Here is a 25,761-nt window from a genome sequence, read left to right as displayed (position 1 = left end):
CGAAGCAGAGCACATGAACTTAACCACCTGGCCATGGGGCCAGCCCTGACCTGCTGTTTTTGACATAAAACCTGAGCTGGGACCTGCCATGCCATAACTGCTCAGAGAACCAGCTCCTTCACCAGCCCATCCAGAGCCTCATTCCATGTCACAGCCTATAATAAAATCCCAATTAGAAGAGTACTGTAACTGTCAAAGGCTGAAATGCCACCAGGGAAGGAGGACACAAAGTCTACGCTGTATGCAATTAGAACAGGTTATAAACAACAGCAACAGAGCACACCTCGTCGGAAATGCAGAACAAGTCACAGGGTCCATCTCTGCACATGCTCAATGTGCCAGAGTTGGCTTCTACCGCTGCTTCTAGAAAACCAATCTCTGCCTTTCTAAACGCCTATTTTAATGTAGGGTCTAAGGCACTGATGAAGCTGGAGAAAAAAGAAGGAAAACTTTCCAGTTTGTGAAGTTTTTTCCTTAGATGCAAATTGGTAGATTTCAACACACACAAAAATCTAAAGGGAAAACGTGTCCCAGGAGGTGAGGCAGAACCTGACCCCGCGCTGAACTCATAAGGCCAAGTGCACTTGCAGCACCAGAGCGACTGGACTACAAGCTATCCAAGACATAGACGTCCAGACATTCGAAGTTCGGGGAAACATACTTATACCAAAAAATGATTTGCTGTTTATTCAAACTTCAAATGTAACTGGGATCCTGTATTTTTATTTGCTGAATTTGGCAACCCTACACTGAGTTCACGAGGATCAGCAAAGGACAATGGACTGTAGATTTCCATAATTCTGAAATGACAATGTTTGCATTTTTAAAAGGCAATATTCTGTGGCCTGTGAAATCAGACTCCTGAGAAGAAAAAGAATTATTAATGAAACAATTTCTTCGTTAAGAGAACAGAATATAGAAGAAAATGAAAACAGAGAAATGAAGGAATTATAAAGTCTTATTCTCAGGTCTTCAAATGTCCTTATTAAGTTAACTTCCAATCAGTAGCCCTTGACAACACTTTATCAGATTCCCACAGGCCCCTGAGGCCACCGCTCCAAGAAGCCTGCCTCCCTGTGCCTTGGCCTGGACCCTGCCTGCTCCCCACATGCAGGACGGTCAGTGTGACCTGCAGATGGACACACACCCATCTGAAGTCCTAGACAGCACATCTGGCACAGCCAAGACCCCTCTACTCCATGAAAAACAAGCAGCAGCTGAAATACAGTTGGCGACCAGCCACACAACTACAACCTTTACAGAGTGTTTCCCAAGAAAAATTTACAGTTTTTTGTTTTCTAATTTAACAAAAAAGCGGGGTATAGGGAGAAGAGAAAATACCCAGATGAAAGGCCACAAAAGTAATATATATTCTCTAGGTGAAAATTAACATATAGTTATATTCATTCTCACTACATCACAGAGCTTTTTAGCAACACAGGACACAAGACAGTAGCAGCGCTTTTATTCCACACAGGGGTATATATTTGTATCACCTAGGTTTCACTCACAGTTTTCTTGACTAAAATAACTTTATAAGTTTTTACAGCACTATCATTTTATTTGGTATGTCCCTCCCTCTAAATGTAATCATAAAATATAACAAAAAAAATGCCTGCAAAATCACTTAAAACTTAAATAACATAATTTGTAGGTAAAATAAACACAACCTAGACATGACATTTTCAACTGAATGAGCTTTCTTCTCATGGCAGAAAAGGCTTTCTATCTGCCACTCACAGGACAGCGTGACTTCTCATCCACAGGTAGTCATTTCTCCCTTGTCATTTAATGTGAAATGACTAGGCATCAAATATAACTTGTCATAACACAGTTAACCTCAATTTTACATTTGACTTCAGATGCGTTATAAAAGGACAGTTTCTGTTACACACACAGTATAAATTATTAAGATTTTGCAAAGAATCTTCATTACCTTTCCAGGAACAATGACAATACATCTTCGTGTGTAACTGTCAGCAAAGGTAAAGAGCCTGGGGTCAGGAGCACGCCCAGGGCCACACAGCACTCCTGCAGATGAGCTTCCAAACCCAGGTGCCCCAGGCTGGCCTCCCAGCACCTGCCCCATCAGCTTCTACCACACTGCTGACTTCTCTCTGTTGTTAAAATAAACACCGGCTGGTAGCAGAAGATTATAGGGACTCTGACATCACCCCTTAGAGCATTCCTAAAATTCAAAGACAGACAGGGGCTAGCTATAGTTTGTATAATCTGTTCTAAAATTATTCAAACACAAGCTCATAGAATATTTAAATAATTTTATCAATTTAAATTTTAAAGACACGAAAGAAAGAACCATGCCATTGTGCCAGTTCTAAACCAGGACGGGCCTTTGGCTCATGGGCAAGAAAGGACTTCCACTGCTCCACGGCTGCCTATGAACCCAGGAAGGGGAGGGGGCCAAGTATCGCCGTCGAGATGAAGACAAAGATCCCACACGCCAGGCTCGCCACCCTCACCCATGGCTGGCTACCTTTCAACAGCCCGCTGACTAACCTCCACCTGCCCCACTGTTCCCCGCGTCAGATGGTCTTGGTGGTCTCCAGAGGGTCCTGCCCACCACAGGGCACTCAGGCTTACTGAGGACAGCACAGATTGCAGCATTTTATAATCCGCCTAGCCAGTCATCACCAAGACACAAAGATTAATGGGAGAGTTTACAAAATCTACAGTAACTCATCTACAAGTTCAAAAGGGATCATTTTACTGCTTTTCCTAGTCAAATGTAACAAAGCCTAAGATTTCCACAGCAGAGTCTGAAAAAACAGACCGAATTCCCCTCCCTTTGCACATGTCCTAGATAGGATCAGTCAGGACGAATCCTGTCCACGTCATGTCAACAAACCATGGTATCATGATAATTCTGAGTGAGCCCAGTAAAGCAGTCTTTATTTCCCTACCGTGGGGCGTCTGCTCACTCACTGGGAGGTGAGTTAAAACAAGACAGTGAAGGGGCTGGCCCCGTGGCCAGGTGGTTCAAGTTCCACGTGCTCTGCTTCACAGGCCTGGGTTCACAGGTTCAGATCCTGGGTGCAGACCTGCTCTGCTCATCAGCCTCACTGTGGCAGTGACCGACATACAAAACAGAGGAAGACTAGCACAAGCGTTAGCTCAGGGACAATCTGCCTCAGCAAAAGGAGAAGGATTAGCAACAGATGTTAGCTCAGGGCGAATCTTCCTCACAAAAATAAAACAAGACAGTGAACCCTCCAGAAGCACCTTCCCCCTTTGGAGCAGGCTGTGCAATCCCATTTACTCAGGTTAAACCACAAAAGAGGGGCTGTAGGGCTGGCCCGGTGGCATAGTGGTCAAGTTTGCACACTCCCCTTCAGCAACCCAGGGTTCGTGGGTTCAGAGCCCAGGTGCAGACCTACATACCGCTCATCAAGCCATGCTGTGGCAGCATCCCACATACAAAATAGAGGAAGACTGGAACAGATGTTAGCTCAGGGCAAACTTTTCTCAGCAAAAAGAGAGAAAGAGAGAGTGGAAGATTGGCAACAGATGTTAGCCCAGGGGGAATCTTCCTCAGAAAATAAAAAAAAAGGCCAGGAAAGAAACATTCTGGCACACAGATCTCAGCCTCTGCCACGTCTGCGGTCTGCTCTGTGGTCTGATCTCGGGCCTGAAAGCTGCAGGACTCAGTAACAGGCCCAGAAGAGACGAGAGGCCAAGTTCCCCACCACGTCCCCAGCCATCTCCCAGTGAAAGCCTCAGCTGTTTTACAGATACGCTCCCTCCTCAGCACTCAAGACACGGGGTAACCAAGCACTTTAGATGGACCTCCTGTTTCAAGCACAAGTGTCAAGAAAGTTAACTCTTTAACTGCTACACATACATCTTAAGTTTAAAAGGAGTCAAAGCCAGGGCCAGCCCCACGGCCAAGTGAGTAAGTCTGCACGCTCCACTTCAACAGCCCCGGTTTCAGTGATTCAGATCCTGGGCCTGGACCGAGCACCACTCATCAGGCTGTGGTGAGGCTGCGCTGAGGCTGCGCCCACATAGCACAACTAGAAGGACTTGATACTGGGATATACAAGGGCTGGGGCTTTGGGGAGAAAGGTGGAAAAAAAGAGGAAGATTGGCAAGAGATGTTAGCTCAGGGCCCATCTTCCTGAAAAAAATAAATAATAAATAAATTTTTTTAAAATCAAAACCAAAATATAAAAAAAAAAAGTCAAAGCCATTTCAGAATTTGAGAGGAACTTGATTTGAAGGGTATGGCTGCAAGTGGTGGAGCAAGTAAAAAAGTTCCTCCAGGAGGGAGGGAGAGAAGGAAGGATGAAGTACACATTGCCCACGGAACTGCTCTCCTTCCCATCTGACCTCAAAGCACTCCTATCCCACCACTCGTGTTGTGGGGGTGTGAGCTTTCACCTATCATCTACCTGAGCTGTAAAGATACCCGACGATGGCAAGATATTAAGAAAAAGGAAGAAAAAAACTCTCTAAACACTCATCTTCGTGCTAAGTGTATGCTCACTAAAGTTATCTTCGTGACCCCACAGCAATCTTGCATCTACGCTTCACAACTGGGCAGACCATGGGGGAAGAGAGCCCTCCTCCAACAAGAGCACATGGCCTCCTCTGATGACACGCGGGAGATCGCTTCACAGCATCCAATACACAGGGCAGACAAAGATGGCCAGCTCTCCCTACAGGCAGAGATGTGTGGTTCTGGCCAAAATAAGAAAAACGTCAAATTCCAACCTGCCATTTGCTCCTCTCTGCTTTAGATCTGTGCCCAAGATCTGGACCAGAGATGGTGTCCTCTCCTCGAGCACTGCATCAGTGCCACTGCAAGATCTAAACACCACGTGGATTCTCAAAGACGGGACGCATCCTCAGTGCAGGAAACTTCCAAGATGAAGAGCACTATCTGTGCACCCTCTAATTTTACACTATTTTCCACATACCAATTTCACTAGCTAATTATCAAAAGGAGAGGGGAGAAAAAGAACAAATCCTTTCAATATCTGATAGATTTCCTTTTCCCTCTTTTGTCTTTTTGTTTTTCCCCTTGGCAGAAAAAGGAGAGTTAGTTCCTAAATTTGGAAAAAACAATTAATATCCAAAGTAGTCCCAGAAATTACATTTAAGGGATTTTGAAATATCAGAACAGATTCCCTCTCCATCTTCTACTTAACCCTTAACTGGCCTCTCTGCAAAGAAGAAGCCAAAGGTACTACATCTTTGCTGTTCCCTTGATCTCGAACTCCCGCAGCCACTGTTTTTTTCCAAGGATGGTCAGACCAGCACATACTCCATCCTACATGTCCCTCCCATAAGGAATGCCGACATTCTTCCATGAGAGGTGGGCTCCGTGCGCCCTCACCTTGTACTGGGTGGGTCTTTGTACTGCCTGGACGGAGACTGCAGCTAAAGTGAGCTCCAACGTCAGCACAGTTCTGCCCAGCCACATGCTGTGAGGAGCCCAGACCACAGGAGAGGTCACCTGTGGACGCCCTGGATGGCAGCCCATATAACCAGCATCCACTGCCGGACTGAAGGAGCCTTCAGATGGACCTGCTGCTGTGTTCAAGTCTTCCAGCTGACACCCTAGGTTCACGCAGGAGGAAAGAGCCCTTCCCGAGTCGCTGGCCCCATGGCGATAACAAACAGCCACTGCTGTTTGAAGTCACTAAGTTCAGGGCCGTGTGCTGGGTGCAACAGACAACTGAACCAGTGCTCCCCTCCTTCCCGCCCCAGCCAGTGCAACCCTCCAGTGTCAGCACAAACACAGCCCCAGGCCCGGCACACAGCGAACCCTGAGCAAGCAACCTAACCACACAAGCTCCCATGGTCCCTGGCCGCCCAGGCCTGGGCCTCACAGTGGAGCTCGTGCCCTCCAGGAACACAATCCACGGAATAGATGCAGCACGCAGAGATGTACCAGGAGCCGTGGGAGCTCGCAGGGAAGCACGGGCCTCTCCCACACTGACCCCTGCGCTCCACAGACCCCACGTCACCCACCCTAAGCTTCTATGAGTTAAACCAAGTTATCTGGACCCTTCCAGGTCAGTGGAGGAAAGCAAAACCAAAAGAACCCAGCCATGACCGACAGGCTCCTGAGCAGGAACTGGCGAGTGTCAGGCTAGCGCAGCGTCTGTTCTGAGGGCACACACCAGGGAGCGGAGTTACATGACATTTACTTTTAGTTTGACTTTTCTTGGAGTGAAGATGGTCACACGCATTTCTTACTGCCAATAAATACACTGATTTTCCAGTTTAGACATCAGTCTCTCATGAATTTGGATAGTATGATCGCCACAATTTGGTTTACTGACAAAATCAAGTTTCCAAACCCTCAGAGATGACACGCGCCTTCCTCGGGGCCCTTCTGCCTGGTTATCATGCTGATGGCCCCCACCTTACAGAGCACTGCCAGTGGGGGGCAGGGGAGTCCTCCTCGTGGCTGTGCAGCTGGCTCCGCTGGGTGCTCACCGGGCACACAGCTCAACACAATGGCGTGGAGACGCATGACCTTCACCTGCAGGGTTTGACACTGGCAAGCATCCACTCTCTCCTTTAATTTAAATTGGAATAAATGGAGACGAAAATGCACGGACTGTTAGAAATCAGAGCGCCTCACAAGCAGAAGGGCGCAGGGGGCCACAGGACAGTCAGTCAGCTGAGCACCTCATCCAGGTGCAGGCTCACACAAGACTGTCCCCAGGATGGGCCCGCTTGTACCAGGGACTCGGTACACTGAGAGTCACCTACAGAACCAGGCAATTCTGCCCCACTCCAAAGCTGGCGCTCACTTTCTCAGTTTCAACCACACTGTTTACAGTGCCAACTATCACGGGGGGTGTGTTGCTCAGTATGAGGTCATTTGTTACACCTCACGTTATCCATATAAAAAGCTAAATGGGCAACATGGCTCATAAACACATTATGCCCTAAAAACAAATCAGTAACAGAAATCCAGAACGTGGGTGATTCTGCAAGACCACTGATGGTTCCTCACCAAGTCTACAGATGAAAGACACAGCAGCAGGGGAAGAAACTGTTCCAGAGAAGAAACTCAAACATAACCACCGAACACAAAATGTGGACCATGTTGGGATCCTAATCTGAACACTCCAACCATAAAATGACATTCTGACAAAATTGGAAGGAAATTTGAAAATGGTTAGATAACACCAAGATATTAAAGACAGATACTCAAGAGTTTAGAGGTGAAAATTTCACGATGTCCATGATGTGGTTTAAGATACCTGAGCAAAAAAAAGGGAACGGGAAAGAAGGAAAGAAAGGAGGGAGGGACCAGGCAGCAAAATTTTGACAATTATCACACTACTACAAGTTGTCTCCTTTTGTACATGATGGAAATTTTAATTCTTCACAAAATTCTACGGAAAATCCAGATCTAAAATCAAAAGAAAGCTGTCTCAAAAAGGAAAACCCCATCCCAGCAGCCCCACCCCAGGCCAGCAGCAGGCACAGTCACCCCAAGCCCTGCTGTGCTGGGTCTGCACTCCATATCAGAAGCCAACACACCACAAGGCTCGAATCCCAGCTCTACTATTTCCAGATGTGGGACCCTGGTCAGTCAACCTCTCGCTGCCTCACCCTCCTCTTGACTAAAATGAGAACTACACAAAACCCAGCTCAGAGAGCAGTGAGAAGGCTGCACAACGCTTCCAACTGTGGGCGACACCTACGTGCCCGGTAAACATTGGCTATTCTTACTGTTCAATATATTCAGTAAATATATCATAAAGATTTTGTTAATATCTGACATGTACCAGACATAAACTCCGTCTTGTCAGTCACCCCCAAAATTCAACTGTTCAAAAACAAGTCCAGTTTCTGGGGCCTCCCTGTCCCCTGGCCAACCCCACACACCCTGTCTCCCCAAACGAATGCCAGAGCTAGACTGTCTCCACTGACCTCTTCTTCCCACCCACCCTCCAAAACAGCAGCAGCCACTCTCCTTCTTCAAAAATCCTCTTACTGCCATGCTTAAAAGCTCTGCTGGACCCACTCCCAAAAGGCTGGACAGTCTAAAGCCCTGAGTAAGGTGGGCAGAGGCGCGGTCCGGCCCCATCCACAGACCGTCTCCTTCTGGTCTGCCATGTCCACCTCAGCTCTCAAATTCTGGACTTTTCCTAAGGTCCTCCATGAGTCTACACATACCACACCCTCTTTTGAAAGATGCCCTGCCCCTGTCCACACATGTCCATTCCCTCATCAGCCAGCTCTGAGGTCAGCTCCTCCCCAAGTGCCCACAGGCCTCACTTAACTGGAGCCCAAGAGCATCACTGACTGCTCTATAATACACACAGCAGGGGCATACTCCAGGCGAAGGTACAAGGTTTGTATCTGATTCTTTCCCAGATGCAAAAGATACTTATATCTAGAAGAATGTTTTCTCATTTTTTTTTTTTTACTATTGTAAGAACTCACTTCTAAAGTAAGAAAAGTTCAATGAGAAAAAACACAAAATGACGAAAGGCCATTAGAAATAGCCAAAGTTACATATAAATATACTTTAAGAATGCCAACAGAGGGGTCCTTCCCCTGACAATATTTTGGCACCTTGAGCAATACTGGTCTGGTATTTTTTATGACTCTCATTTTACGCCATTTCCGAATTCTTCCAGAATCCAGTCAACCTCTCATTAGTTCTGTCTATTTGCACCTCAATAGAATCAGCAATTCCCTGTGAAATTTTAGTAAACTGTGCTTCATTTATATTTCAGGCAAAGAGAACAATTTTAAAAGCTCCTACATTAAAGGAGTAAGGGAACAAAACAACCAGAGGCAAGCAGGCCCAGAGCCACAGTCCCTGGTGGAGAGCACAGGACTGCTGGATGACACCAATCACAATAACTACAGAGAGACGTCATTTCACACCCTCTAGGATGGCTAGAATCAAAAAGATAAACCATAACACTTGTTGGTGAGGATGTAGAGAAACTGAAACCCCCATGCACTGCTGGTGGGAACGCAAACAGGCACTCAAACAGATACTTGTATACAAACATTCACAGCAGCACTATTTGAAATAGTCAAAAGATGGAAATAACTCATGCGTTCATCAAGAGAGGAAGAGAGAAATAAAATGCGCTATGTACAATCATGCACTGCTTAACGACAGGGATATGTTCTTAGAAATGCACCGTTAGACTTCAGTGTTGTGTGAACGTCATACAGTGTACTTAAATCTAGATGGTATAGCCTGACACACAGCTAGGCTATACGGTACTAATCTTATGGGGCCACCATCGTATATGCAGTCCATCATTGACCAAAAAGTCATCATGCAGCACATGACTGTACACACAATGGAATATTATTCAGCCAGAAAAATGAATGAAGTTCTGACACATGCTACAACATGGATGAACCTTGAAAACATTATGCTAAGTAAAATAAGCCAGATACAAAATGACAAATATTGTATAATTCTATTCATATGAAATATCTAGTTTAGGCAAACTCATACAGACAGGAGGGAGAAAGAAGTTATTGCTTAATGGGTAGAGAGTTTTTGCTTGGGGTGCTGAAAATGTTTTAGAAACAGATAGTGACGATGGTTGTACAACACTGTAAATCTACTTAATGCCATCAAAAATTACACTTAGAAATGATTAAAATGATAAAATTCATGTTTAAGTATATTTTACCACAATAAAAAAAAATACAGGAGGGAAAAAAAGATTAAGAGGTGTGCAGACATAACCTTGTGAAAAAGAATAAAGGAGATCTCATTTAAAATTGAGTCAGGTGGCCAGAAAGGGCAGCCCTCGCTCACTACCACTCATGGTCAGCTACAGACCCAACAGGAAGGACTCTCCTTGCCAACATTAAGCTACAGCTCGCTTGTCCTTAATTGCAATTCCTCTGCTATTCCCAGGTATACCCATCCTGCTGGTAAAGTAACTGGCTGTTCTGTTTTTCAGGACAACACTACTTGGCATCAGAGAAGCGGGATCCAGAGAAGACCTGGGAGCCCCGAGGCTGGTGAGCAAACAGGTGCTGGTACCCAGAGAGCCCAATGGGCTCAATGCTTTCTTAGTGACACTAGAGTTTGAGAGCAGGTTTCCTCCTGGATTTGAGCTCTGCTCTCTTTGCATTTTGAGCCCTCCAGCTTTACTTTGGATCTGTTTTTTGTAAAGGCTTTGTCCTTTCTGTGAGTACTGGTTTGGTATAATTCCTATTGGAAGTGTGCTAGGTTTTTGTCTGATTCCAAAGGCCAAATTTAGGAACTTTTCTTTGCCTCTAGAGAACCTCTAAGAATGGGATCCCAGTCATCCAAATGCTTTGAGGGACCCCCCTCTTTAGGGACCCTGGCCGGTTTTATATTTAAGAACTACGGTCCCTCCTCATGCATATTTCTAACTAAATGGACTGACTTAATCAAAAGTAACTCAAAACACCAATGGCCCTTATGCGGAACTTTCGATCTCTGCAAACTCTTAAGGCTTCCAAGTGTTTCCAGGACTCTAAGATTGCCTCTCTGCAAAATACAATTTCTAGATTAAGTGAGGCAAAGAACAAGGAAAGAAAAACAAAATGGCTTCCGAGGCCTCTCTTTCCCTCCTGTTTTGTTTCCCAAAGCAGCCATCCTGTGCTCAGGCCCCAACTCAGACACCATCTTCCTCCTTCCCTTCTGCACCACCTCCACCTCCTCAACACCCTCAGTCTTGAGACTATTCTAACTCTCTCGCAGAACTTCCCTTGTTCTCTGAAACTCACCTCCCTACCTCTTCCTCTGAACCTCCAAATAAACCCCACATTTCTTATGTTCCCTGGACTAAGGCCAAATTGTGAGCCCTAGTTAAAAGAGTTTTCTAAAGTAACTGAAGATTCTGATAGGTTTGCTGAAGAACTTCATATAGTTGTTTAAATCTATCAACCTGCTTTCTCAGCTTGGTATCAGTTAGTCCACACGCTTGTTGGTGAGGGTCAGGCCCAGCATTAGATGAAACTTGCCCAACGGAAACATCCTGAAAGGGATTTAGAAAAACCTCTAACTTTTAGCAAAATGCCAGAAGACTGAGGAGAACCCCACTGGGTAACTACAGTAGCTTTTCCTGAGCCTGTGGATTAAAACAAAACTCAGGCTTGCACATAAAACTTTGATGAACCCATTCATTATTACAATCGACTCCAAATTATCTTTAAAGAAAATTCTGGTCTTCTTTAGATGCTGAATCCACTCAGTGGATTGGAGTCTTTATCTTCATCATGTTTATTAACAGGCTGAATTGGGGTCTTTCTCTTAGTTAATAGGACCAGGATGAAATGGGAAACTGTGTCCACTCCAGATTTAGTTAATTTAGCAAATCAACTTACTCTCACCCTAGATGATTCAACCAAAAGGAAGACCACTAAAATTAATTTTTGACTTCAACAAATGGAGGCCCCTAAACAAAACCAAAACACTTCTGGTTTCTGCTATTATTGCAAAAAGCCAGGACATTCGAAAAGGGATTGTTAGAAGCTTAAGCACTCCAGGTGTGTCCAGCAGTCCAGCCAGCCTCTCCAATGTCCTCCTAACTCCCAATGATGGGGCTCCGAGGAACTAGAGAGGCTCTTCCCAATCCTCCCTCTTAATTGGCTTAGAGAAACAACTCTCCAAATTAGAAACAAACCTCCCTCTGTCTTTAGTGGCGCTCTCAGTGGCTCAACCCCACTGTTAGAAAGCAGCCCCTCCCTCAAGAGCACTAAAATAGTTCAAATGAGAGTCTCCAATAAACCTCGACAGGTTCCTATCTCTGAACCTATTCCCTTTTGTTTATGCCCTTTAAGAGATACCCACCCTTTTCCCCTGTGAAAAGAATAAGAGAAAGCTCAACTAAATTAGAGTCAGGAAGGCCTGTAGGAGGAACTCTCAGCCCCATCACACATGGTCAATTATTCCACACAGGAAGAAACATATGCTTGCATCTTTGACAGAAGTACAACTACTTTACTACTGAAAAAAGACTTCTCTCCCTGGCCAGCAATAGCACTGCCAATAAGAAACGATGCAGCCCATCCAATCAGAAACACTGCAGCCCAGCCAATGGGAAGCCTTTCCTACCCTGATCTGTTCCTCTCCTCAGTGGGCTTTCCTTTAGAGCAGCCCCACCCTCGGCCCCTTTTCTCTATAAAAGCAGCTCCCTCCCGTGTTCTCCGGATTCTCCTGTGGTTCACGGATAGTACGCACCGCCCGAATTGCAATTCTTTTGGCTGTTCCTGAATGAATCCATTTTAAGAGGAAAATAACAGACGAATTTGCTTTTTAAGTTGATCCACATGGTATCAGAAGTGGGATCCAAAGGAGGGAACCCCTGAGAGATGGCAGCCCCCAGAACTGAACGAGGTACCCACACTGAGTGCCTTGTGCTATCGTGTCTCTGACTTGTGGCCTGCTTTCGGCCTGGTGAGTGTCCTCTCAGATTCCGAGCTCCGCTCTCCACTGTCCGTGTGTTCTGGGCTCTCTCACTTTATTTGGGATTGGGAGAGGAACTTTATCCTCCAGGTTCAAGGCGTCGCCCTTGCTGTGTGTTTTCTGAAGGCAGCACAGTTCCTTTTGGGACTCCAGCTTACCGAGAATCCAGGAGTTTTTCTTTAGTTTTCAGATTCCTTTTGAATCAAGGATGGGAATCCAGCAACTTTCTTTTATCTTTAGATTCCTTTGGGGATCAGGGCTAGGACGATAGCAACTTTCTTGGGTTTTCAGAAAAAATTTCAGAAATGGGATCCCAGTCATCTAAATGTTCTGAGGGCAACTCTCCTTCGGGGACCCTGCTGGGTTTATGTTTAAGAACTTTGGGCCCCCTACATGTCCATTTTTAAGTAAGTGGGCCAAACAGACCAAAAGCAGTCCAGAACTGCAATGGCCACTATGGGGAACTTTCAATCGCCCCGAAATCACTTTTCTTAAAACCAAATTGGAAGACCACAGCTCTAAAATTAAGCAAAATGAACGATACGTCTGTTTCCATTGGTGCCTGGCGGTTTCTGGACGGGCACAAAGCTCTAAAATCTAAAAAAAAAAAAAGTAACTTAAGATGATGGTTGACTATTTAATGTCTAATCCAAGCATGACTGTTAAAAGCAAGCAATTCTTGGTTTTCACTAGGATTGGGGATTCCAAGAGTTAAGAATTTTAATATATGTAAGTAAAGCTACTAGAAACAAAAAGGAAAACATTTCCACATGCAACAAAAGTAGGATGTGTGTTTTGGTAAAGGAAGGTATAAGGAATGGAAATGTATTTTCTTGAGGAAAAAGAAAGTAATTTTGTCCTAAAGAGAGGCTGGTTATTGCAGAATGGGACAGAGGGAAAAACATAGGACAAAATCTGAACGCAAGAAGAAAGTTGTAGGAGATTTGTGGAAAGAAATCTTGGGACAGGAATTTTATGCACAGTCAGGACTGGCTACGATTGGAATGAATGAGTTTTAATATCAAAAATAAGCTGACGCAAAATTAAACTTGGCTTTCTTTTCTGTTGAAAGGACAAGGTTTTGGGGGGCTTTTGGTCTGTTTTTGATAACAGACTGTGAAAGCTTCTTTAAGTAGTTTGCCTAGAAAACAGAGATTTTGTTTTTTATCAAAGTCATTTCCTGCTTTTTTAAAAATCAGGTCTTTAATTACTTAGGAAAACTGAGTCTTCTTAGTATTAAAGGAGCTCAATTTTGCTTACAACCACATAACCTCTTGTATCTGCCTTTGAAACCTTTTATTTTTACATTGGTCAAATACGTAAATATTACTTCATAATGACCTTTGATCCTATTTGGTCAAGTATCCAAAACTTTTGATATTTTGACAAGCTTCCCAAAATATTCAAATTCTAAATGACATCTTTTTGACCTGAATTTAACTTTGGGATTTTCCAGAGGGCACCTAGAGTTGTTTTCTCCTTATAAAAAGAGAGAGATTACACTAATTAGGCTTATTTGGTTTGTCAGATTACGTGAGCAGCATGATCAAATACCTAAAATGTATATAACAAAAATACCCAAATTTCCTGTCAATTGCATTCTTGTCCATTGACTTTTTTTAGGTCTTTTATCATTACAGACAGTTACTGTTTGACTCTGATGCTTTTATAAATATGTTTCATTTTCAAAGAGATTCATGGAAAAGACTTAGACAAGTACTCTGGAGTATAGGTTTTGATAACTTTAAGATCATAACACTGAACTGGGTGGGAATTTCTGGAATTTGAGTGGAAGACTGATTGCTTTCATGTTTTGTTTTCCAGATGTAAAGCACCCCTTTTTCTCTTCTCCTTTAAGCTATCTAGAACTTACAGCAATTTGGTAAAATGTATCTTTGTAACAAGGGTTGAAATATATATTTTTTTTCTCTCTACCTGATCCCTCCAGAATTTGGAAATTCTTAAGTATTCTTTTCACGACAATGTATATATTTGCATGGATCCAGTGAAGCCCTGTTCCTGTAACAGGACACAAGTGGAAATACTGGCTACATCACCAAGGCTTTGACTAAAACGTCACATCCAAGAAACTTGTACATGGACTCAGAAATGACCAAACACCTTTAAGAAACTGCTTGGAAAAATCGGTCTAGTACCTTGCTTACAAGGTTTCATCAAAGCAATCTTTAAAAAGCATTTATATGGCCAATCACTATTTTTGCTACATTTATATAAATAATCAAGCCAAGTTTAATATAAACAAATTAGTTTTACTATGATTATTTTTAATAAAAATGAGGGTAACCATGGAGAGAGAAATTATGCTTGTATCTTTACAGATGTTAAATTCCAGTTCTATTAGAATGTCTTTAAAGTGCTGTTATACCTGTAAGCCAGACTGGATCCTAAATTCTTCTAGTGCCCTTACATATCTGGCTACAATACTCTAAACTGACACTTACAATTTTACTGCCCCTGAAATCTCCTTGGAAGGGACTATACCAGGTCCTCCTCACTACCCAGATGGCAGCCTAGCTTCAGGGACTTGAGTCTTGGGTACACATCTCATAGCTAAAGAAGGCTCCACCTGACATACAGTCCTGTACAAACACTGGAGATCTCCAAATCAAACTGACTAGGAAGAGAAGCAGCCGACATCTGAGGCACAGCTTTCCCACAATGACCAGACTAGGCCTGTATCCCCTCTTCCCGCTGTTGTTTCTTAACTTTATTTTCTCCCTCCCTTTCCTGGAAATACAATGCCCTTGTTCACATTTCCCAGTCCCTTGCGAAAGGGGGAAACCTCTCTGATTGCTGGATTTGCCATCAGAAACTCAGGCTGCCCAAGGCAGTAATGACCCCTTAGTGCACCCAGAAAGTAATTTCACTAGGATTCCAGATACTACTGTTTGTCTAATTGCTCTGCTCGCTCATTTGACAGAGTCAAGGTGCTAAGCCTGTCTAAACTCATTCCTTGCTTTAATTTGACCCAGCCTTGGGTGGAGAAGACAAGATCTTTTGAATATTTGTATGAAAAATTTTACAGGACCATCAATGTAAGTCACATTGTTCGTATATTTCTGAACGTCCTATTTAGGCAATCTCTTGGTATGTAACAACACAGTACCTGAGCCTTGGTCATATAACACTAACACCCTAGGCCGATGAACGAGTCTATAGATGATGTCACTTATGTGGGAGGCTTATGCACACCCCTGGTTACGTGGAGGTTTCAGTAATGGCCTTCCTGCTTGGGCAACTCGTTACCTTGACAGCTGGAGAATACAAGGATGGTGTGCCTTTGCCAGATTCAATGTCCTGTTCTCTCTGCATAACCAAAGAGAGCTTCCATTGATCTCTCCCATTGAATCTCCATAGTCACCCTAAATGAGAACTCCCAGGAGGCGGATGCGAGTCTGGGTTTGCCTCCAAAGAAAGAGCTTTCTTCCCCTGGATCAGAGTGAGTGTCAACAAACAAATGTTGTTGCTCTCCCTGACACTTGGCTGACCCCTCAGCAAAAGCAATTTCAGCTCAATAATGGTCACTTAACTCATTGATCAAGGTAGTTTTGGATAATCGTATAGCCCCGGATCACATACGTGCTGAGCAAGGAGGTGTCTGTGCAGGGGTGAACACCTCCTGTTGCCCATGGACGAATGCCTCTTGGAAAGTAGAAACCCAGTTACAAAAGACTAGAGAGCAAGCACAGTGGCCTCAACAAATGTCACCTCACTATCCAGTCTTTTGATTGGTTCAGCTGGTTACCTACAGGCCTGTGCTCCTGATTCAGAACCATCCTGCAGACTGGGCTTATAGCACTGCTCTTAATCTCACTCTGTACACTTGTTGTGAATTCTTTACCTGTTGCTTGTCGAACCTCTGTAAAACTGACATGCCCAATAAGGCACTTCGAGATAATCTCCATCACCTATGACCTTGGAGAAATATAGACTTCGTATGGGAAATGCCTGAGAGTTCTCCCTCCTAACCTTCCTTGTTACTCAAACGTGGCCTAAATGGTCTCCAACCACTATGTACTTTATCTCCAACACGGACACGACACCCAGGAAGGGTCCTTCCTGGCACCAAGGGACAAGACCACTACAAGCAGAGAACCTGACTGCTGATCAGTGATGCTTTCAGAGAAACATCTTGATCAAAAGGGGTAAATGTTAAATGAACAAGAGAAACCTCAAGTAAATTGGACAGCCCTCACGCCCTATCACACATCATCAGTTGCAGGAAGAGACATATGCTTGCATCTTTAACAGTGAAGAAAGATTTCTCTCCCCATCTAGCCAATGATAAATGAAGCAGCTCAGCCAATGAGAAGCAGCTGCCTCCCTGAACTGATACTTTCTCCCATAGCAATTCTTTTGGCTATTCTCAAATGAACTCATTTTGAGGGTAAAATAACAGGCGAATTTGCTTTTTAAATTGACACATCTTAGTTCCTCTGCCCCTATTCATTTTTTAGGCCAAGACTTCTTAGAAAGGTATCATGCTGAAATTTCTTTCTCCCAAAAGGGGGAAACAATTCTAGAATTTGACAGTAGTAACCAAAATACCAACCAGGTGAGTTAAATGACCCTTCAACATCTTTTATTTGCTGTCTCCAATTGCACTATAGTTGACTCTGGGGACTCTGATCATTTGTCCCTATTGGATCAGCCACCACCCTCTTTATGGGCAAAATCTTCAACTGACATTGGCAGAATCCACAGTGCACCTCCCATCAAGATTCAAATAGATCCCTTAAAATCTCTCCCCAGAATTAATCAATACCCTGTAAATAAAGGAGCCCTTCAAGGCATCAAGCCTATAACACAAGTTTACAAGGCTCAGGGCCTCATTACCCCCTCTACTAGTCCCTGTAATACCTCTATTTTACCTGTGAGAAAACCCAATGACCAGGGATGGAGGTTTGTCCAGGACCTCCAAGCAATAAACACTATTGTTATCCCTCGGCACCCTGTTGTTCCTAATGCCCATGTGCTACTGATATCCATTCCCACTGAAAGCAAAGTTGTCACTGTAATTGATCTGTGTAGTGCATTCTTTAAGTATTCCAGCTGATAAGGCTGGCCGTATCTTTTTGCCTTCACTTGGGAAGACTGGCAATATACCTAGACAGTAATGCCTCAGGGCTTCACAGAAAAGTCCCTCTTACTTTTGACAAACCTTAAAAGCTGATTTGGGGGGCTGAACCAGTGGTGTAGTGGTTAAGTTCGCACACTCCATTTGAGTGGCCTGGGGTTCGCCGGTTCGGATCCTGGGCACAGACCTATGCACCACTTATCAAGCCGTGCTGTGGCAGGCGTCGCCCATATAAAATAGAGGAAGATGGGCACAGATGTCAGCTCAGAGCCAGTCTTCCTCAGCAAAAAGAGGAGGATTGGTGGCAGATGTTAGCTCAGAGCTAATCTTCCTCAAAAAAAAAAAAAAAAAAAAAAAGCTGATTTGGATGATGCCCTTCCCTTTTTTCTTTTGGTATGTGAGAAGCATGAGAATGCCCTTGGGGTATACACCCAAAAACATGGGGACCACCCCAACTCATAGCGTATTAGAGCCAACAACTGGATCCTGTGGCACAAGGATATCCCCTTGTCTTAGAGCCATTCCTGCCACTGTCCTTCTGGCTAAGGCCACCAAACAAACAGGCATGAGATCCCCCTTAACCATCTTTGTACCCCATGCAGGAGAGGCCCTTCTAAGTTCTCATCATACTCAACACCTTTCAGTCAGTCATCTCACCTCCTGTGAAATCCCTTTGTTAACTGTCCTCACATAACTCTTTCTCACTGTAATAACCTCAACCCTGCTATTCTTCTGCCCTCGTTCAGTGACAAACCCCTCACAACTGCTTAACGCTGACAGCTCACCTCTTGACTCCCTGTAGTAACTTAAAGGAAATTCCCCTAGCCAAGGCAGATTTTTCACAGCTTGCTGGCGGTTCGTATTCAAAGGATGACAGTGGCAAAAGTCGTGCTTGGTGTGCTTTGGCCACTGCTTTTGAAGTCATCAGGCAGCACCTTTACCTCTGGCTGCCGCAGCCCAGCAAGCTGAACTGTGCACTCATACTTGGGCTTGTACTTTAGCCAAGGACAAAACCACAAACATTCATACCAACACTCAGTAGTCGGTATGCCTTTCAACTTTGGGATGCCACAGAAACAGCGAGGTTTCCTTACCTCTAATGGTGAAAAGATTAAAAACGGCTCTTATATCCAAAATCTTTTAGATGCCATACTCTTTCCAGCCACCTTGGCTATTATTAAGATCTCTAGGCATTGAAACTTGACAGCTTAGAAACTAAAGGAAGCCACCTCACTGACATTTCTGCCCAAAATGCTGCTCTCGAGGAAACCAATAGCCAAGCCTCTGTCATGGTCCAAAAGGCTGTTTCCCCATAGGATAATTTGGAAAAACTGACTAAAGATGCCAAACAATTGGCCCCAGAAAAGGAAAAACAATATTGGAAATCTAATAATTGTTGGTTTGATAAAAAAAGAGAACTCTGATTTGGGCCGAAGAATAATCCACTCTTACCAGAAATTCTGAAATGCCCACTACTGACCATTGTACATGCATTAACCCACTGATTTACTGACAAAATGACAGCATTCATGAACAAATATTGGTGGGAAAATACTAATAAGGCCACGAAAGTGCCTACTTCACTCATCCCACCTGTCTAAAATACAATCCAGGGAAACCTGTTCACAGATCCTTTGCTCTCAGATACTTTGAATTGCTTAACGTGCCATACGAGGTTTGGCAAATGGATTTCATACACCCTCCTCATCTCATGGAGATGAATATGTTTTAGTCCTGGTCTGCATGTTTTCTCACTGGACTGAAGCCCTCCCTTGCAGACAGGCTACTGCTCTTCTGTGGCTGACGTCCTTTCAGAAAAGATTATCCCACCTGGGGAACTCCTCTCAAACTTCATAGTGATCGGGGAATCCATTGTGCCAGTCAGGTACTTTGACAAATCTGTGCTGTTTGGCCACCTTTACAAGACTTTCACTGTGCTTACCACCCTCAATCCTCAGGGTTAGTCGAACGCACTAATGGCACTATTAAGACTCAACTGACAAAATTTGTAGAAACTCCCCAAACACCTTGGCCAAAAGCATCCCCGTTGGTCCTTCTAAATCTCAGACCCACCTCCTCTGAAAATTCATAAGCTCTCACCCTTTGAGACATTCAGAAGACATCCAATGCTCCTGGCCTCTACCTCTTTTGCTCTGCAGCTGATAGGAGGAGATATACCTCAATGTTGCAAAGGTGTGACTGCTTCTGTTGAAAATAACCTTGCTTTAGGACAGTAGTTTTTCACAGTGCACTCCTAGGAGCTGAAGACCTTAAGCATCACAACTTACAACCTGGAGATTTCATCTACTGGAAAAGACACCTTCAGAAAGACCACAAACTCACTGGAAAGGCCCCTATCACATACTTCTAACCAACCCTTGTGCCACCAAACTCCAGGGAGTAGACTCTTGGATTCACGTATCACGTCTAAAGAAAACACCAAGCCTGACTGGACCTGCACACCATCTGGTGGCCTCAAAACAAAGATTTCCCAGAACTGAAACAAACAACATCTGATGAGACAGCTTTCCCAAGATGTCTGGGCCAGGCCTGTATACCCTTTTCTCCCTGTTGCTTCTTACTTCATTTTGTCCCTCTCTTCCTTGGACGCAACACTCTTGTCTACATTTCCCAATCCCTTGACAAAAGGGGAAACCTATTCTTCCAACTATGGCCTTCCAGGTACACCCTCATTGTGACCCTATAACAAATCAATCCTTTTACTTGCTTTTCCTGAAGGGTTAGAAGGTTCAGAATTCAGTCTTTCTTTCCTCTGAACTATTAACTAATTGGATTCTTATGAAATTCATGGCTTTTGAATTTGCACCCTTACAGGCTAAATTACTGGAATACACAATTAGTTCCAAACAAGTCTTGTGAGGTAAGAATGCTGTTTGAAGTTTTGCTACTTTTGCAAGAAGTTCACCAGCTATTGCTTCATGTTTATTCTTGCACTGTGTCTTCCCAATGCATTCAGTCAATTCTTTCAGTTGGGGTGTGCTCTTGCTGTATTCACTGTTCTATTTTCTAACTCCTCTGGAGAAATAGAAACTCAATTGCATAAAATTAGAAAACAAGAACACTGGCTACAACAGATTTCACCTAATGATTCATGGTCTTTTGATCCATTAAGCTTTTTAAGTTTTGTATTTGGTGCCTGCCAATCCTTTATAAAACACTGTACCAAATAAGGTGATGCTGGTTCAACACTTCAAGATGATCTCCCACGCTGACGACCCTGATAAGATACAGACATTAGATGGGAATGTCTGAGAGTTCTCCCTCCTACACCTCGTTACTTGAATGTGATCTCAACAGGTTTCCACTCTGTGCACTTTCCCCCTGACATGGGACCCAACACACCCAGGAAAGCAAGAAACAAAGGCTGATGAATATGGAAGTCCTGACTCTTGATCAGTGATGCTTTCAGAGAAAAAAAAAATCTTGATCAAAAGGAGAAAATGTGAAAAACAATAAAGGAGACTTCATTTAAAATGGAGTCAGGAAGCTAGAAAAGAGAACCCTCACACATTGCCATCTGACATCAATTACAGACCCCAACAGGAAAAATTCTCCTTGTCCAACAAGCCCAGCCTGTAAGAAACTGTCACTACTCTGAACTCTGCCTTTGCTCCAATGAACTTTCTTTCAAAACAACCCCTCCCCACTTGCTTCTTTTTCTCTATAAAGTAACATTCCTCTCTTTTGTTTGCTGTTCTTACCTATGGTGTTTGCTATAGCTTGCTTGTCCTACGTTGGGATTCTTCTGCTATTCCAAATAAACCCATTTTGCTTGTAAAATAACTGGTGGTTTTATTTTTTAGGGCAACAGCCTTACAGATGCAATCATGAACTTCTTTAATGAAACAAGAGTATTAGAAAGAACTCCTTTAAAAGGAGACACATATATGCAACAATACAAATCAGAAAACAATATTTTGTATGCTAAAGAAATAGGACATAGATAATAGTGCTAACAACATGACATCATATAGACATATGTTTAAAGATACAAATTTCTTGGCGTTGACGCATATATTATGTTCAAGAAAAGAACATCTTTGTAGGAAATAGACATTAACAGTTAGGAGTGATAGGTGTCAACTTAAGCAAATTCAATAGTTATTTTACCATCAAAATGAGTTTATTCAGAAATAGACATAAGAATTGCCATTTTGGATGTGCATACTATCATGAACCATAAGCAAATTCAGAGAATACAGGAGGGAGCTGCTTTTATAGAGAAAAGGGGAGAGACAGGGGCTGCTTTATCTAAAGGAAAGTCCACTAAGGAGAGGAAGAGATCAGGGCGGGAAAGGCTCCTGGGCTGGGCTGCGGTGTTTCTTATTGGCTGGGCTGCAGTGTTTCTGATTGGCTGGGCTGTTGCATTTCTGATTGGCTGGGCTGCAGCGTTTCTCATTGGCTAGGTTGTGGCATTTCTGATTGGCTGGGCTGCAGTGTTTCTGATTGGCTGGGCTGTTGCCGGGGTGGGAGAGAACTCTTCCCTCAGAGGTAAAGTGGTTGTACTTCCGGTTTGGAGTAACTGAGGATGTGCTGGGGCCGGGGCTCCCCTGCGGGCCTCCCTGCACAGCGTAGTTAGGTTTCTCTAACTCATCTCCCATGAGGTATCTAGGAGGCAACTTAATCTCAAATGGTTCATTAAAAAAACTCTCTCATGCTTCCAACTTCTCTATTAAGTTTGAAAATATTTTAAAAGAAAAACAGCTTTATCGACAGAAGAAGATAAAATACACAGAACAAGATATATACTTTTGGTGGGTTCAAATACATCTCTATGAAAGTAAAGGGAGGGGCCAGCGCAGTGGTGCAGCACTAAGTTCATGTGCTCTACTGCGACGGCCCCAGGTTCACTGGTTCAGATCCTGGGCACAGACCTAGACACCACATGTCAAACCACACTGTGGCAGGCGTCCCACATATAAAATACAGGAAGATGGGCACAGACGTTAGCTCAGGGCCAATTTTCCTCAGCAAAAAGAGGAGGATTGGTGGCGAATGTTAGCTGAGGGCTAATCTCCCTCAAAAAAGCAAACAAGCAACTCAAGGGAAAGCTCTGGACGGCTACACATAAAACTCATCATGACAGAAGTTGTGGGGATGGAGTGTGAGAGGAGTAGATTCTGCCTGAAAAGGATGTGATTTTCAAAAGAAAAATTCTTATATTATTATATAATTGTAATTGTTTTAAGTAAAGGAAACTGGGAAAAATTAAAAGTGAAAACTACCCATAAGCTAACTACTTTAACTTTTGTGTATAACCTTCCATTTTTTGTGCAAACACATTCATAAATGTATAATTGACTATATAAATGGGATACGACACATAGTTAGGTAACCATTTTCCCCTTAACCAACACAAGCAGATGAACGAACCTCATCACAGGCTGCAGAGCCCCCACTGTGGAGGCACACAGTGTCCACCGTGAAGATACCCCTTCACAGGACCTCATTGAAGACACCCAGGGCATTTACGACAACTCAATGTTATAAACAACCTTGAAGTGAACATCTGCATTTAATACACTCATTTGTATGTAGTTCTCTGTAAATTTCTCTAGGAAATAGCTATAAAATAAAGGATAAACTAGAAGATAAAGCTATCCTCTCCCTTACACAAATGGTGTGTCATACGTCTCGGCAGGGGTCCTAAACAGAGGGTTTTTTCCTCCTCCTTCTTTTTGAAGACTGAACCACCTTAAAATCATTTTGGAAAAATAACTCCAGATCCTTTTCATGTTGATTCATGCTAAATCCATTAATCAGGATTCAACTTCAACTCCAAAAGAAAAGAAACTTTCCCCTGACCCAGCCCCACTTTTTCCCAGGGGCAGGAGCCCCCAGGCCTAAGAAACAACTGCAGTGAGGCCACACTGCATGACCCTGCCTTTGGTCTTGCAGGCTGCATCACACACCTAAGGAGCTGACACTAGAGCTGAAGCAGGTAAAGACATGAACCACAAAACTGATAGAGAAGTCCTCGCTCCTAGCTAAATTCGCATCATTCACATCACTGAATGTTACCTGTTTTTAGACTACATAATAAAGTAGCTACTGAGTTGCTTCTTAATTTCACAAGGTAAGTGAGAAGAACACAAAGGCACATGAACCTCCACTGTTTTCCCCGGTTCCAGGGGTCAGCTAACTGACATGCAGCACTATACAACTCTGATTTATAGAAACGAGATCTGTTTTCTGAAGTCCAACTCTAGCCAAGTAGGTTTCATTACCAAAAAGACATCTATGTGACACGCCATTAGCCACAACATCCCTTCCTACTATAATGAGGATGGCCAGCATCTGACAACCCAAGTGCCCTGGAGCTCCACACACGCTCCCTCACTGCTGTCTGGCTTCACTGCAGCTCCAGGCAGAAGGAATGTCAGCCCTTTCTACAGAGACTATCTCTTTCTACAAATGCTATTTTAACTATTCAAATTAATGTAACATATTCTATATCCCAGCTTGTAACCCACAGTAACAGCTTTACTGCTCTAATTTTAATAAAGTCTATTAAAGGAGAATGCCTGTCAAATGATGAGTTCACTAATTCATGTAAAAGTAAACCAATGCAACAGAAACATGACTATGGCTTTTATGCTTATTAATATAACTGTATCTAGTTGCAGTATAGAACTGAAAATGAAAGAAAAGTGGCATGAGAAAATATAGAAAATTCACATTTAGAGCCTTTCATTTGTGATCGGTATTTCTGTCAGTGCAATGAGGGAAAATGACTCATGCACTAGTTTGGGGGCATCATCCACGTAGGGTGGCCCTCCTTTCAACTATGAACCTATTGTTCTAAGCTGCCCAGAAACCACACCCCTGGACACTCTCCAGGCCTGGGGTTTGGGAATTGGAGTGGCGCCCTGAACCTACCACACCAGTCCACTGACCTCAAGCCATCTCCCCATGGACAGCTTGCAGCTGCTAGAGGCCACTGACTGCCTAAGAAAGGAAGCAATGGCACTCAAGGAAGGCAGCGTTCTCACTACCAACTAGACCCTAACCTCCAAGTTCCTGGTTATGTGAGGTGATAAATTACCTTCTTTGATTGAAGCTCACTGCGACTACTTTAAAGGAAGATGGTTTTTACTGTTTTGACAGCTTCTTGCAGCACAAACACAGGGGCTGGCACAAACACAGGCCAGCCACTGGGGTCACACTTAATCCCAGACTTCCACTATAAACTTTTTGGGGACTGAATGAGCACAACGTCGCACTCTCCAAAAGCCGTTGTGGTCACAAATAGCAGAAGTCAGGGTTGGTTGCTCACAATCTTGTAGGGAAAGCAGAACACAGCGGTTAACCTCGCTCCAAGGCTAGAAGGCTGAAGGGAGACCAAGGACAGAAAAGCAAGCAGATGAGGAAGCTTCCCAGGGACAGGAAAGCTGTGGACATGCAAGAATCAAACCGATGGCCTGGCTAAGAAGGGGGATTAATGAACAGCAAGGTAGATTACGATCCTGACTTTTTGGAGAAAAAGCTGGTAGTTTTTTGCTACCACAGATAATGAAGAAACTTAAGTAGAAGCAGTTTTATACTATTTTATATCCAAAATATATTAAGTCAAAATACAGTTCCTTAGGAAGACCAATTATTTATAGGACAAAAGAATTTCTATGATGTAAAATGCAGATACTACAAAATTTTAGCAAAATCCTGAAGCTTCAGGCTGAATACAGTTCTCAGGATTCCAATTTGATGCCTAGACACTGGGATGCTGGGTATACGTCTGGCAAAAACAATGAAATTGTGGCATGATTCTGACTAGAAAGACAAAATTTCACATGTTCCTCACGTTGAGGGTTCTCTGTAACTTGTCAGGTCATAACTTCTATCTATCATCTACCACGGTGGCTAAGAAAACTGGATGATGAATCATCTCATGATGGAGAAATGGTACTGATTAAGCACACCGATATCTCATGTAGAGTGCGAACAGTGTAATTTCCGCCTTTCTTAATGGACTATTCTTTCTGGCACATCCACACATACAAATGGTGATCCGCTTCATGCTTTTTACACTGTAAGCAACACAAATCCTCACAAGTTAAGACTTTTAAACATCTGGTAGGACAGATGATAAGTATATTGATCAGTCATGACACGATTCTGTGTAAGAAAACCTACTATTGCCTATGGAAATTCTTAAATTATCCATTAAATATATTTAACACAGCACTACAAACAATCACATATGAAGATAGCAATACAATACAGAATAAACGGG

General features: G+C 43.5%; 1 protein-coding gene across 24 annotated transcripts in view; it reads right to left on the bottom strand.

The window, feature by feature from the left end:
- The window catches only part of EHMT1 (euchromatic histone lysine methyltransferase 1), a 198,759-nt gene that overhangs the window by 104,019 nt on the left and 68,979 nt on the right, over window positions 1-25,761 (bottom strand). For 3 of the 24 annotated variants that reach the window (XM_070594828.1, XM_070594836.1, XM_070594835.1), the window contains exon 2: window positions 12,349-13,006. The exons of 19 other annotated variants lie outside the window; for them this stretch is intronic. The gene's annotated coding sequence lies outside the window, so the exon portion shown is untranslated. Of the gene's footprint in view, window positions 1-1,936; window positions 2,071-12,184; window positions 13,007-25,761 lie in introns of those variants that run through there. 2 more of the 24 variants (XM_070594834.1, XM_070594814.1) reach the window with 2 other exon arrangements.

This window comes from Equus przewalskii, chromosome 26, assembly GCF_037783145.1.
Source record: "Equus przewalskii isolate Varuska chromosome 26, EquPr2, whole genome shotgun sequence".
In the NCBI taxonomy this organism is placed as follows: Eukaryota; Metazoa; Chordata; class Mammalia; order Perissodactyla; family Equidae; genus Equus; species Equus przewalskii.
This window is presented reverse-complemented; position numbering and strand designations above follow the sequence as displayed.